Source organism: Cicer arietinum, chromosome 7 (genome assembly GCF_000331145.2).
Source record: "Cicer arietinum cultivar CDC Frontier isolate Library 1 chromosome 7, Cicar.CDCFrontier_v2.0, whole genome shotgun sequence".
Lineage (NCBI taxonomy): Eukaryota > Viridiplantae > Streptophyta > Magnoliopsida > Fabales > Fabaceae > Cicer > Cicer arietinum.
The window spans coordinates 42,245,213-42,254,921 of record NC_021166.2 but is presented as its reverse complement, the minus strand read 5'-3'; the positions used below and the strand labels follow the sequence as shown (position 1 = coordinate 42,254,921).

General features: G+C 31.9%; 1 long non-coding RNA gene across 1 annotated transcript; it reads left to right on the top strand.

The window, feature by feature from the left end:
• The first annotated feature begins 2,060 nt into the window (after window positions 1–2,060).
• Window positions 2,061–3,127, top strand: LOC113787625 (uncharacterized). The gene is made up of 3 exons (XR_003474138.2): window positions 2,061–2,217; window positions 2,399–2,612; window positions 2,751–3,127. It is a non-coding gene; the product is annotated as an uncharacterized lncRNA (long non-coding RNA).
• Window positions 3,128–9,709: the final 6,582 nt, after the last annotated feature.

Genomic DNA, 9,709 nt, shown 5'->3' with positions numbered 1-9,709 from the left:
TATTCAACTGGAATATAGATGTTTGTTGTTCCATATGAAACACATCAAATAAAGAGATTTTGATGACCAGAGGATTATATCATTTATATGGTCTTTTTCATTTTTAAGTTTTCTTCAATAAAAGGATAATCAAATAATGATGCAATTTTTGTCAAAGAGTATATCAGAGGGTGTTTAGCCAATTATCTTGGACGACAAATGTTTGTCCAAAATATTAACTTTTATCAAAGCATTGACTTTGACAGGATGTTGATTAGATGGTTAGAGAAAACTTCGAACATTAGAGGATCTTATTAAATAGTTTTTGCTACATATCATGAGAGTTAGACGAAGCGCTAGAAATGAGAAACTTTGATAAAATGAAATGTTAAAGACTTTTGTTGGAAGATCTGCATACTTAGAACAAATGATAAAATGTAAATTGTTCTCACATATACTTTGTTATCATCGAAACAAAAATTAAGGATCATTGTTGTAAAACCAATTTGGATTGAAGAACAATGACGCTTAATTGTTTAGATGATAACAAAAATTATTTTGTGGAAACAATTAATTGTGCTAATAAATTTATTTAAGTGTGTAGATCATTTGTCATGAACTTTAAAGACCTTAAGCTGCATCTTTTCATGACTAGACAAGATAAACAAAGTTCTCAATGCAATACTTTGAAGAATATGTTAAACTTGTGTCTGAATTTGTTAAACGCACTCTCAACATGCCTCTGCTTAATTTGATATTACAAGCTCGCTCTAATGGTTCTGTGTCTAATAATGCTGGTAAACCAGTTGACCATCTTATCAACACTTCAAGTCAACACTTTGAATAAGTCAATGCTATAATTTAAAGTCAACTTTGTTAAGTTAAACAATTGAGCCCAAAACTTTGAAGAAGTGGGAATCTCAACATCATTTGATCATTCATATTTCTAATGAAATGCATGACATCATCTAAAAAATATGATTCTCTGTGTTTCCTGCTGTTTATATCAATATACATTAGACCAATTATGAAGACCGATTTGAACAAGTTTTTAATGGTGATTCAAGATCTTTGAACATTTGATACGAGTTATTATTTTAGATATTGATTTCAAGCAATCATAACATTGGTTAAAAACCCTAATGACCTTGAAGTTTCTCTATAAAAGGTCTTGTGATCTTCGCTGCAACATAGAGAGACATATGAGAATCCTACTACCGTCATACATAGGAACTCGTGAAAATTCTTCTATTAGTTCTAAGTGCTGAGAAAGATAAAATATATTATGAGAGCATACTTTGTAGACATTCTCTTGTGAGAGTTTTTAAAAAAACCATTTTAAATACTCTTTGTAACATAGTCCAGTAGTGGTTGCTTCCCGAAATAGCATGATTATACTAAACTAGAAGGTTGAGAAGACTTGAACACAATCGGATTGACTAGTAAGTGTTCAACAAACGTGTGATACTTTTGGGGATTAGTAGATTAAATCCTTCATCAATTGATGTCGATGCGACAACATTGAAAGTCTCCCTGTCATGATTGCCGCAAATGTGTTTTTTATCACTTGTATTGTTGTACTGTCTTCCAATGCTTATTGAATATGTTTGAATAGTACCAAGCATATCTTTTCTGCATTATCTAATATTTTTTTTGTTGATGTCCTTCTTACATGGTTATTATTTGTATGATAAATTAAATCTACTATGAATACTACAAGAAAATCTTCGAATACCTACGGAATATTACCTATGGATATTAGTTCGTAGGTAAATTATTTAATATCTACGGAAAAACCGTGAGTAAATTTGTTATTTAATAAATTAATTTTTTTTAATTGAATTTTACGGTTAATCCGTAAATAAAATTAAAAGAATTCGTGGATAAAATTAAAATAAAATGTAACTTAACTTGAGTTGCTAAAAAATTTTCGTATTTTTTTTACCATTGATTTTCCGTAGGTAAATGAAGAATATAATGTTAAATTGTCTACAGATTCTCCGTGGGTAAAGTAAAAGTAATATTTTGTTTATTATTATAGAAAAACTTATTAATTTTCCAATAAAAGTAAATGAGAATAAGTTAAGCTTGCTTCTCTTACCCTGTAACTCGTCGTTCTCACTCTCTCGCAAAACCCTTCCCTTCCCTCAGGGCACCAACCAGATTACCGCTGCCGGTCAGAGCTCTCCGCCCGCCGCTTAGAGCTATCTGGCCGCCACTTCAAAGTCTCATTCACAGGTTCTCTCATTCTCTCTGTAGTTCGCTATCTCTCTCTCTCATTCTCTCTCTCTTGTTCATTCTCTCTTGTTCGCTCTCGGTTTCACTCTAGTCGGTTTCACTCTATGTTTATATAGTATTACTCACGTAATTTGTCCAAAAAAGTAGTGGCCATCTCGGTATCTGACTATCCCATTTTTAGGATATGGCTGCAACGCGAGGCTATCTAGGATTGACTACCTACTTAATGTAGATATGGTATTATGATTGCAATTTAAGTGGACTTATGGTATTATGATTGCAACCACTACAAAAGATCAAAAAAAGCAACTTCTGTTTCTCAGGTACAGGGACGCAATTGAGTTACTTAAGTGGCTGCAAAATGTTTACACTTTTGATTATGGTTTCTAATTCTGGTAATTGCTTTTTGATTCTGATTTCTGATTTGCTTCCTTTCTGATTTGCTTCTTTAATATTCTAGTGAAATTGACATTATAGATTTCCTTTAACATTATGGCCTTGTTAGTTTCATTGTGGCTCATGTGATTATTCAGGTTTGTGTTCAAGGGAGACCTTTGAATTTTTAATTGGGAGCAAAAAACAGGTTTTACAATGAAGAAGGGATGCAATGTGGAGTGGAAGAGTTTGCATTATTATGCTGGGGAGGGATGGCAAGGTGTTCATTCAGAGAGTGACATATGGTTAACTATTTTTGGTCTTCTTATGTGGATGTAATATATTCTGATGTGCCTAATGTCTTCTATAATAGATTTCAGGTACGTTTTATTCGATGAGTAATTAACCTTCCATCATTTTTTAAGTTTCAACTTTTTGCTGCATTTGTATATTTCCTGTGTGATTTATTATAGTTCGTTGTGGAATAAAAACTTATGAGATTCGTAGAAAAATAAGATGGCAGAATATTTTTTAACGTGCTTGAGTGATTTGCACTTGGCTGAAATTCTATTTATACTACACTAACTTATTTAATCAATATGTTAGTTTTATTGTTCTAGTTAGTTTTATTATTTTCATAGAGATTTTTGATAAAAATTAGTGTTGTTTTCTCCTTTTTCTGTGTACTTCTCTTTCACCCCCCTTCCCTAACTTATTTTGCATTACTAGTGTAGTCAAGCAAGTTTGCATTTTTTAATCAATATGGTCTTACTGTGGACACACTGGTATTTATTTTGGAGCTTGGGACCTGTGTAGTTATTATATATATGAAGGTAGTATCATGCTTTATTCAGGAGTTAATGTCGTTTCCTTTTGATTAGCGTTTAATCTCACATTATTGAGGAGAGTACAGAGCTTCTTGCCTTCACGGAATTGTTATAATTTAAATTTTGTGTAGAGGTTACTAGAAACCAACCATCATCTTTCATAATAGAAAATGAGTTTTTAGTAGGAACATATTTTAATGATTAAGTAAACAATGGAGTATGCCTATTGCAATCGTCCATAGTGATTTTTTCAGGTTTATTGAATAGGGTCTGGTTTGCTGGAATTAGTGGCAATTATCTATGTTTCTGTAATTAATTAATGTTATTCAGGAGTATGCCTTTTGCAATCGTGCACAATAATATGTTACCTGCGACTTTTCTGTAGGTAATTATCTACATTGTTACCCACGGAAAATCTATAGTAATGTTACCCACGGAAAATCTGTAGTAACGTTACCCACGGAAAATCTATAGTAACGTTACCCACGGATACTCGGTGACTCACACTACTCATGGATATTCCATAAGTAAGTGTATCCCTACTGAATTTCCGTCGGTAAATATTTTCCTACGAGCGAAATAGCTACGAACTCGGATCCGTGGGTAGTCCGTGACTAATTCGACGTTACTTATGGAGTTTCCGTGGGTAAAGATAAAATCTGCCGTAAATAACAACCATTTTTCTTGTAGTGAAGTGTTTCAAAAATTCATGTTGTTTTTTTCACAATGAAACACTCGATAAAATATCTAAAAAAAGTTATTAAGAAAAATAAAGTACACGATTAAACAAAACTATCACGTATCAAAATTAGGGGAGCAAAATGTTTGAGAAAAAGAAGAATGAAATATTTTTATATAAATAATTTAACATTGGAAAATCAATATTGACTCAAAACTTCAAGAAAAGAAAAAATTTAATAAATAATTTCATATTTTCTCGTGTTCACTCTTAAAAGTAAATTCACATATAAATAATATTTATAATAATTTATTAAATATTTTTAGTATTGCTAACTTGTTTCTTACAATCACAATAGAGTGAACACTAAACTATTGTGAGTTGTTTGTGAATGTCGCAGAAAAAAGCCTAAAAAAAAATAAAAATCAAACTGTGTCAAAATGACACATTTAAAAAAAATAAAATCTACAACATATATTCAATAAACTATTTTTTCTAATCTGCAACATAAATACTAAGTTAAATGGAGTTTATCTACCTCTAAGAACATACTACATGTAACATTATACAATATTATTGCAAGAAAGATAAATAAGCTTTTTTAAATCCGTAATCAATATAAATTGTAGTGAGCACAAAATATAAATTTGTAGAACGACAAACACAAAAAAGGGTGGGAGTTTGAATTGTGTTTTCTTATTCAAAACTTTTTCATGTGGCTATACTAAAGTAAAGAAAGCACTGCATGTAAAAAAAAAAAAAACAGAGTAAAGAGACACAACAATTTATCCTGGTTCACCACCAACACGATAGCTAGATCTTGTCCCTTCAACCTAAAGGAGTTAATCCACTAGTTCACCATGGAATCAAACTTACACTTGAACACCTACTAGTCACACTAATTGTGTTCAATCTTCTAAGACTTCTAGCTTAGTAAAGTCAAGCTATTGAAAAAGGCAGTCATTACTGGGCTAGGTTATAAACAAAAGGATTTTGTGTTTTCTGAATTAGCTCTCGTAGAGAGTGTTTACAAATATGTTATTTCATAACTTTTTCTCAACACTAAAGTGAAACAAAATGACAACGAGCAAGAGTACATATATGCTTATAGCTTATACCTTTCTTGATGATATCCTTGAAGGATGCACATCGTTTATAAAGACCGATTAGGGTTTCTGATTGTTGTTGTGATTGCAAGAAATCAACACAATTCATGAAGTTTCGTATCGTATCTTTTGAGATTTGATTTTCCATAGAAATTTTCCAAAACTGATCTTGTAATTAATTTAGCATATCTTGTTTAAGACAATTGGGAAGCAATGGATATGATGATCAGAGTATCTCTCAAGATCTTCAAACAAGTAGCAGATTTAAGATGTTCATTAGAGGATGCGTAAATGTTTTGTCTTCTTTGGAGTGTTGACTTTCATTAGAGCATTGACTTCTTCCAAGGTATATGGTAACTCAGAGTTAGACGCTTGATATGACTATAAGAGGTAAGGAAAATCAGTTGCTTGTCATGCTTATCAGAGACATGTATTCAGACACTTCCTGAATTCATTAAAGGAAAACAAATAGACACTTACTAAATTCATCAAAAACAGACGATTTAGAACACATTTGCATTCATCAAAGGCAACTGAAGTACGATGATGACTTTTCATCATATGCATACTTTTCATTGTTTTTAGTCTTATTTATCTTTAATCATTAGTTAATTTGAGGAGATATTTGAAATATTTTGTTGATTTTAGCTCTTTGATTTAATGAAATATTTATGTTATTATTTCCATGATTAAGTAGGGATTTTTCGTAGTTTTGTGTTGTTACTTTGTTTTAGTGCAGTGTTGAATTTTGGTGAGAAAGCAACATGATATATGCTGAGTATTTCAGCCATCTCTGGAGTTTTAGAAGTCCAATTAGAGTCAAAACAAATGCAAATAAAAGCTAAGATCCATAGCTACAACTTCCATGAAGACACCAGAACCAAAATCAGAATCGAAAGAGGCGCAAAATGCAATATACATCGGACAACAGATGTTGAGCGCTTGAAGCGCGCCAGACGCGCCTGAGGCGCGTTTCAAGCCATTCGGCACTGTCCAAGCGCGCCTGAAGCGCCTTTTCTGCGCCTGGGGGGCGTTTCCAGCCATACAACACTGTCCAAGCGCGCCTGTAGCGCATTTCCTGCGTCTGAAGCGCGCGACGCGCATTAGCTACCATAAAAACGCAATTTTTCACTATTTTAGGGATCTTTTTGACTCTTGGGAAGTTGGGAGACTTGAGCTCTAGCATAGAAACTCAAAGACGGCCGTTTCTAACATCGTTGGAGCAGTTTTATCAAGAATCATTCATGAATCCTTCTTGTAATTCTTCTCTAATATCTATCTCTTTTATCTCTATCATGAGTAACTAAACCCTATTTGTTAGGGATGAGTGTAACAAGATGAAACCCTTATTTTTATGATTTTATTTCTAGTTATATGAATGAATTTATTGAATTATGCTTCTCATCTCTTTGCTTAATGCTTTTTATTGCTTGATCAACATTAAAATGTTCTACAATTTGTATTTTGAAACGGAAGTGGACTTTACGAATGCTTGAGATGAGAAATTCATGAATTTGTAGTCTAGACATAGGTGCAGGTCATGAAACTAATTAAATTAGTTGCAAAATAATAATTTACAAGAGAATTTCTATACGATAATGCTTAATTCTAATCTTAAATCTACTAAGTAATTAGGGGTTACTTTGGAATTAAAGGTTCTATCACTAAGACATTAGGGCAAGAATAATAAAGAGAAACTCATCCCTGACATTTTTCACAATTTATAAAGAATGAATTTTACAACAGTTGTTAATTTTAAATATTATTCCAATCAATTCGGAAACTTTTTGTTCAATTTTAGTAGCTAACTATAATTCAATAGTCAAACGCAATCCTTGAGTTCGACACTCGGTACTACCATTTTATTATTACTTGCAACTATTCAGTACACTTGCTGAAACGCTATCAAGTTTTTGGCGCCGTTTCCGGAGATTGCCATATCACTATTGAATTTAATTTATTTATTTAATTGAAAATTTTTGCTCTGCAATAAAATTTTTGATTTTTTTTTTATTTATTTTTTATGTTATTTTTTTTATTTGTTGAACTTGTTAATGTCATGTTAGTGGTTTGTCTCTTCTTTGTTTGAGATAACTATTCGTTGTAGAGCATGGAAGATTATAATGATGATATTCTACTACAATTATTTGAAGAGAGTGATACTTGTCTTACATCGGGTATATGTGGCATGATTGAGGGGCAAATCTTGAGCTATACATTTTTAAAATATCACCCTCAGATCCATCTAATGCAGCCTCTTAGGTGTGACTTTTGCGGAGAAGCACATAAGAATGGAAATTGTGCTGATGACCTTGCCAAACTAGTAGAATATGAAGATTTTTTTGTCAAAAAAGTCACAGAAAACGACGAACGTTACATTAAAAAGATCAATTGGGAACAAATTCTACCTCCAAAAATTCTATCAAAAGAATCAGATGACAAAGACTTTCACGTTATGGACGTTTTGGTTGAATTCATGAAGAATAACATGGTTGCAATTGAAAGATTTGAAAATCAATGTGAGAGGTTATTTGAACAAGTTGTTAAGTTTTAGAAGATGGAGGAGAAGTTTAAGATTGAAGATAATTTTATTGTTGTGGTAGAAGAAGATAAGCAAGAGGAAACGACAAACGAGGAAAAGAAAAAAGAAGAGATTGGTAAAGTTCGAGATTCAATCTATGCCTTGTTCATCAATGTCCAATTGAGATGGACATGGAAACAACATCTTTTATTTCTTAAGTTCATGGAATTTCTACCAAACAAAAAGAAAAAGAAGGATGATGTGTTCTTCTTGTCATATATGCCATCTTGACAATAGTTGAGGCGTCAAGCTAATAACTTTAAAGAAGCGATTTGTGGGAGGCAACCCACAGGTAGAGGTAACTTTTATTTTTTGCAATCTTATTTTTTTTTATTTGAATTTGTTTCTTTCTAATTGTCTGTAAACATGCACTATGATGAATAATTATTAACAACTTGCATTTGGTCTTAAGTTTTCTGTTTGAAATTTTGAAATTTAAACTTTATTTCGTTGCTCACATCATTGCTCAATTCAATAATTTTCAATAATGCATCCATTGTTGATTACTCTGTGGTTGCAGAAGTCTAACTTGCCATCAATTTTTCATAAATATTTTTTAGTGACATGTTTAGCATCATTTAGATAGTTCATACTCTTTCTTATTATCCTAGCTGTGAGCTTTTGAGCCTAAACACTTAAATTCTCTATTGTGTGATTATCTAGACATGTGTTATCCCTCTAGAACTTGCACTAGTTATGACTTGCATCACTTGTAATTTATGCATACATTGAGGCAATTTTATTGTTCGTTTGAGCCTTTCTAACTACCCTATTAAAATTTTACCATTTGGTAGCCCCTTTGAGCATTGCCCTTTTTATTTCGGTTACTAGCCACATTACAAGCCAAATACCTGACTTTAATTAAATCACCTTACTTGGAGTTAGGTAGAAAAAAAAATTATTGTCTATATAAAATTCTAAGTTTAGGGTTGCTGATGGGATAGCAACCTTTTAAGTTTGGGGTGGTGATTCTCACAAAAAGAAAATGTAAAGAAAAAAAAAATAATAAAAAGAAAAAGAAAAAAGAAAAAAAAGAAAAAAAAATTCAATTTGTGTACTTTGGTAAATAATATCTTCTTGGTGCTTTTGTCAATGTTTGAGAATCTCCGTAATGAAAAGGTGAAGAAAATTCAAAAATAGTAGAATAATTTGGAAATGTATGCCGAACTCCAAGTAGTAAAGCCTACTATCTCAAAATGTCCTACCCTTACCTAAACCCCATTACAACCCGAAAGTCCTCCAAAAAGTGTATGTGTTTGTTGCATTGTGATTGCTAACTAGAATTTTTTCAAGCCTATGGTAGCGTGATGCATGTGCTCGGATTTTAGTGATAAATTCGTAACCCTTTCTAAACACTTGAGAGAAATTTTAGTGAGATTGCGTGAAGAGAGAGTTGAACTTGATGAATGAATGCTAAAGTGTACAAATTGTGTCGTTTTTTTGTAAGCAACCATAGAGCATGATGGATGTTTTGTAGTAGCTGAAACTTTGAAAATTGAGTTTGATTTGATTTGAGAAATTTAGTTTAAGTTTACTTTTAACTGTACCAAATCTGAAATTAATTGTTGCTTGGGGACAAGCAATTGATTAAGTTTGGGGTTGTGATGACTCTACATCATATGCATATTTTTCATTGTTTTTAGTCTTATTTATCTTTAATCATTAGTTAATTTAAGGAGTTATTTGATATATTTTGTTGATTTTAGCTCTTTGATTTAATGAAATATTTATGTTATTATTTCCATGGTTAGGTAGGGATTTTTCGTAGTTTTGCGTTGTTACTTTGTTTTAGTGCAATGTTAAATTTTGGTGAGAAAGCAACATGATATATGGTAAGTATTTCAGCCATATCTGGAGTTTTAGTAGTCCAATTGGAGTGAAACCAAGTGCAAATGAAACCTAAGATCCACAGCTACAACGTCCA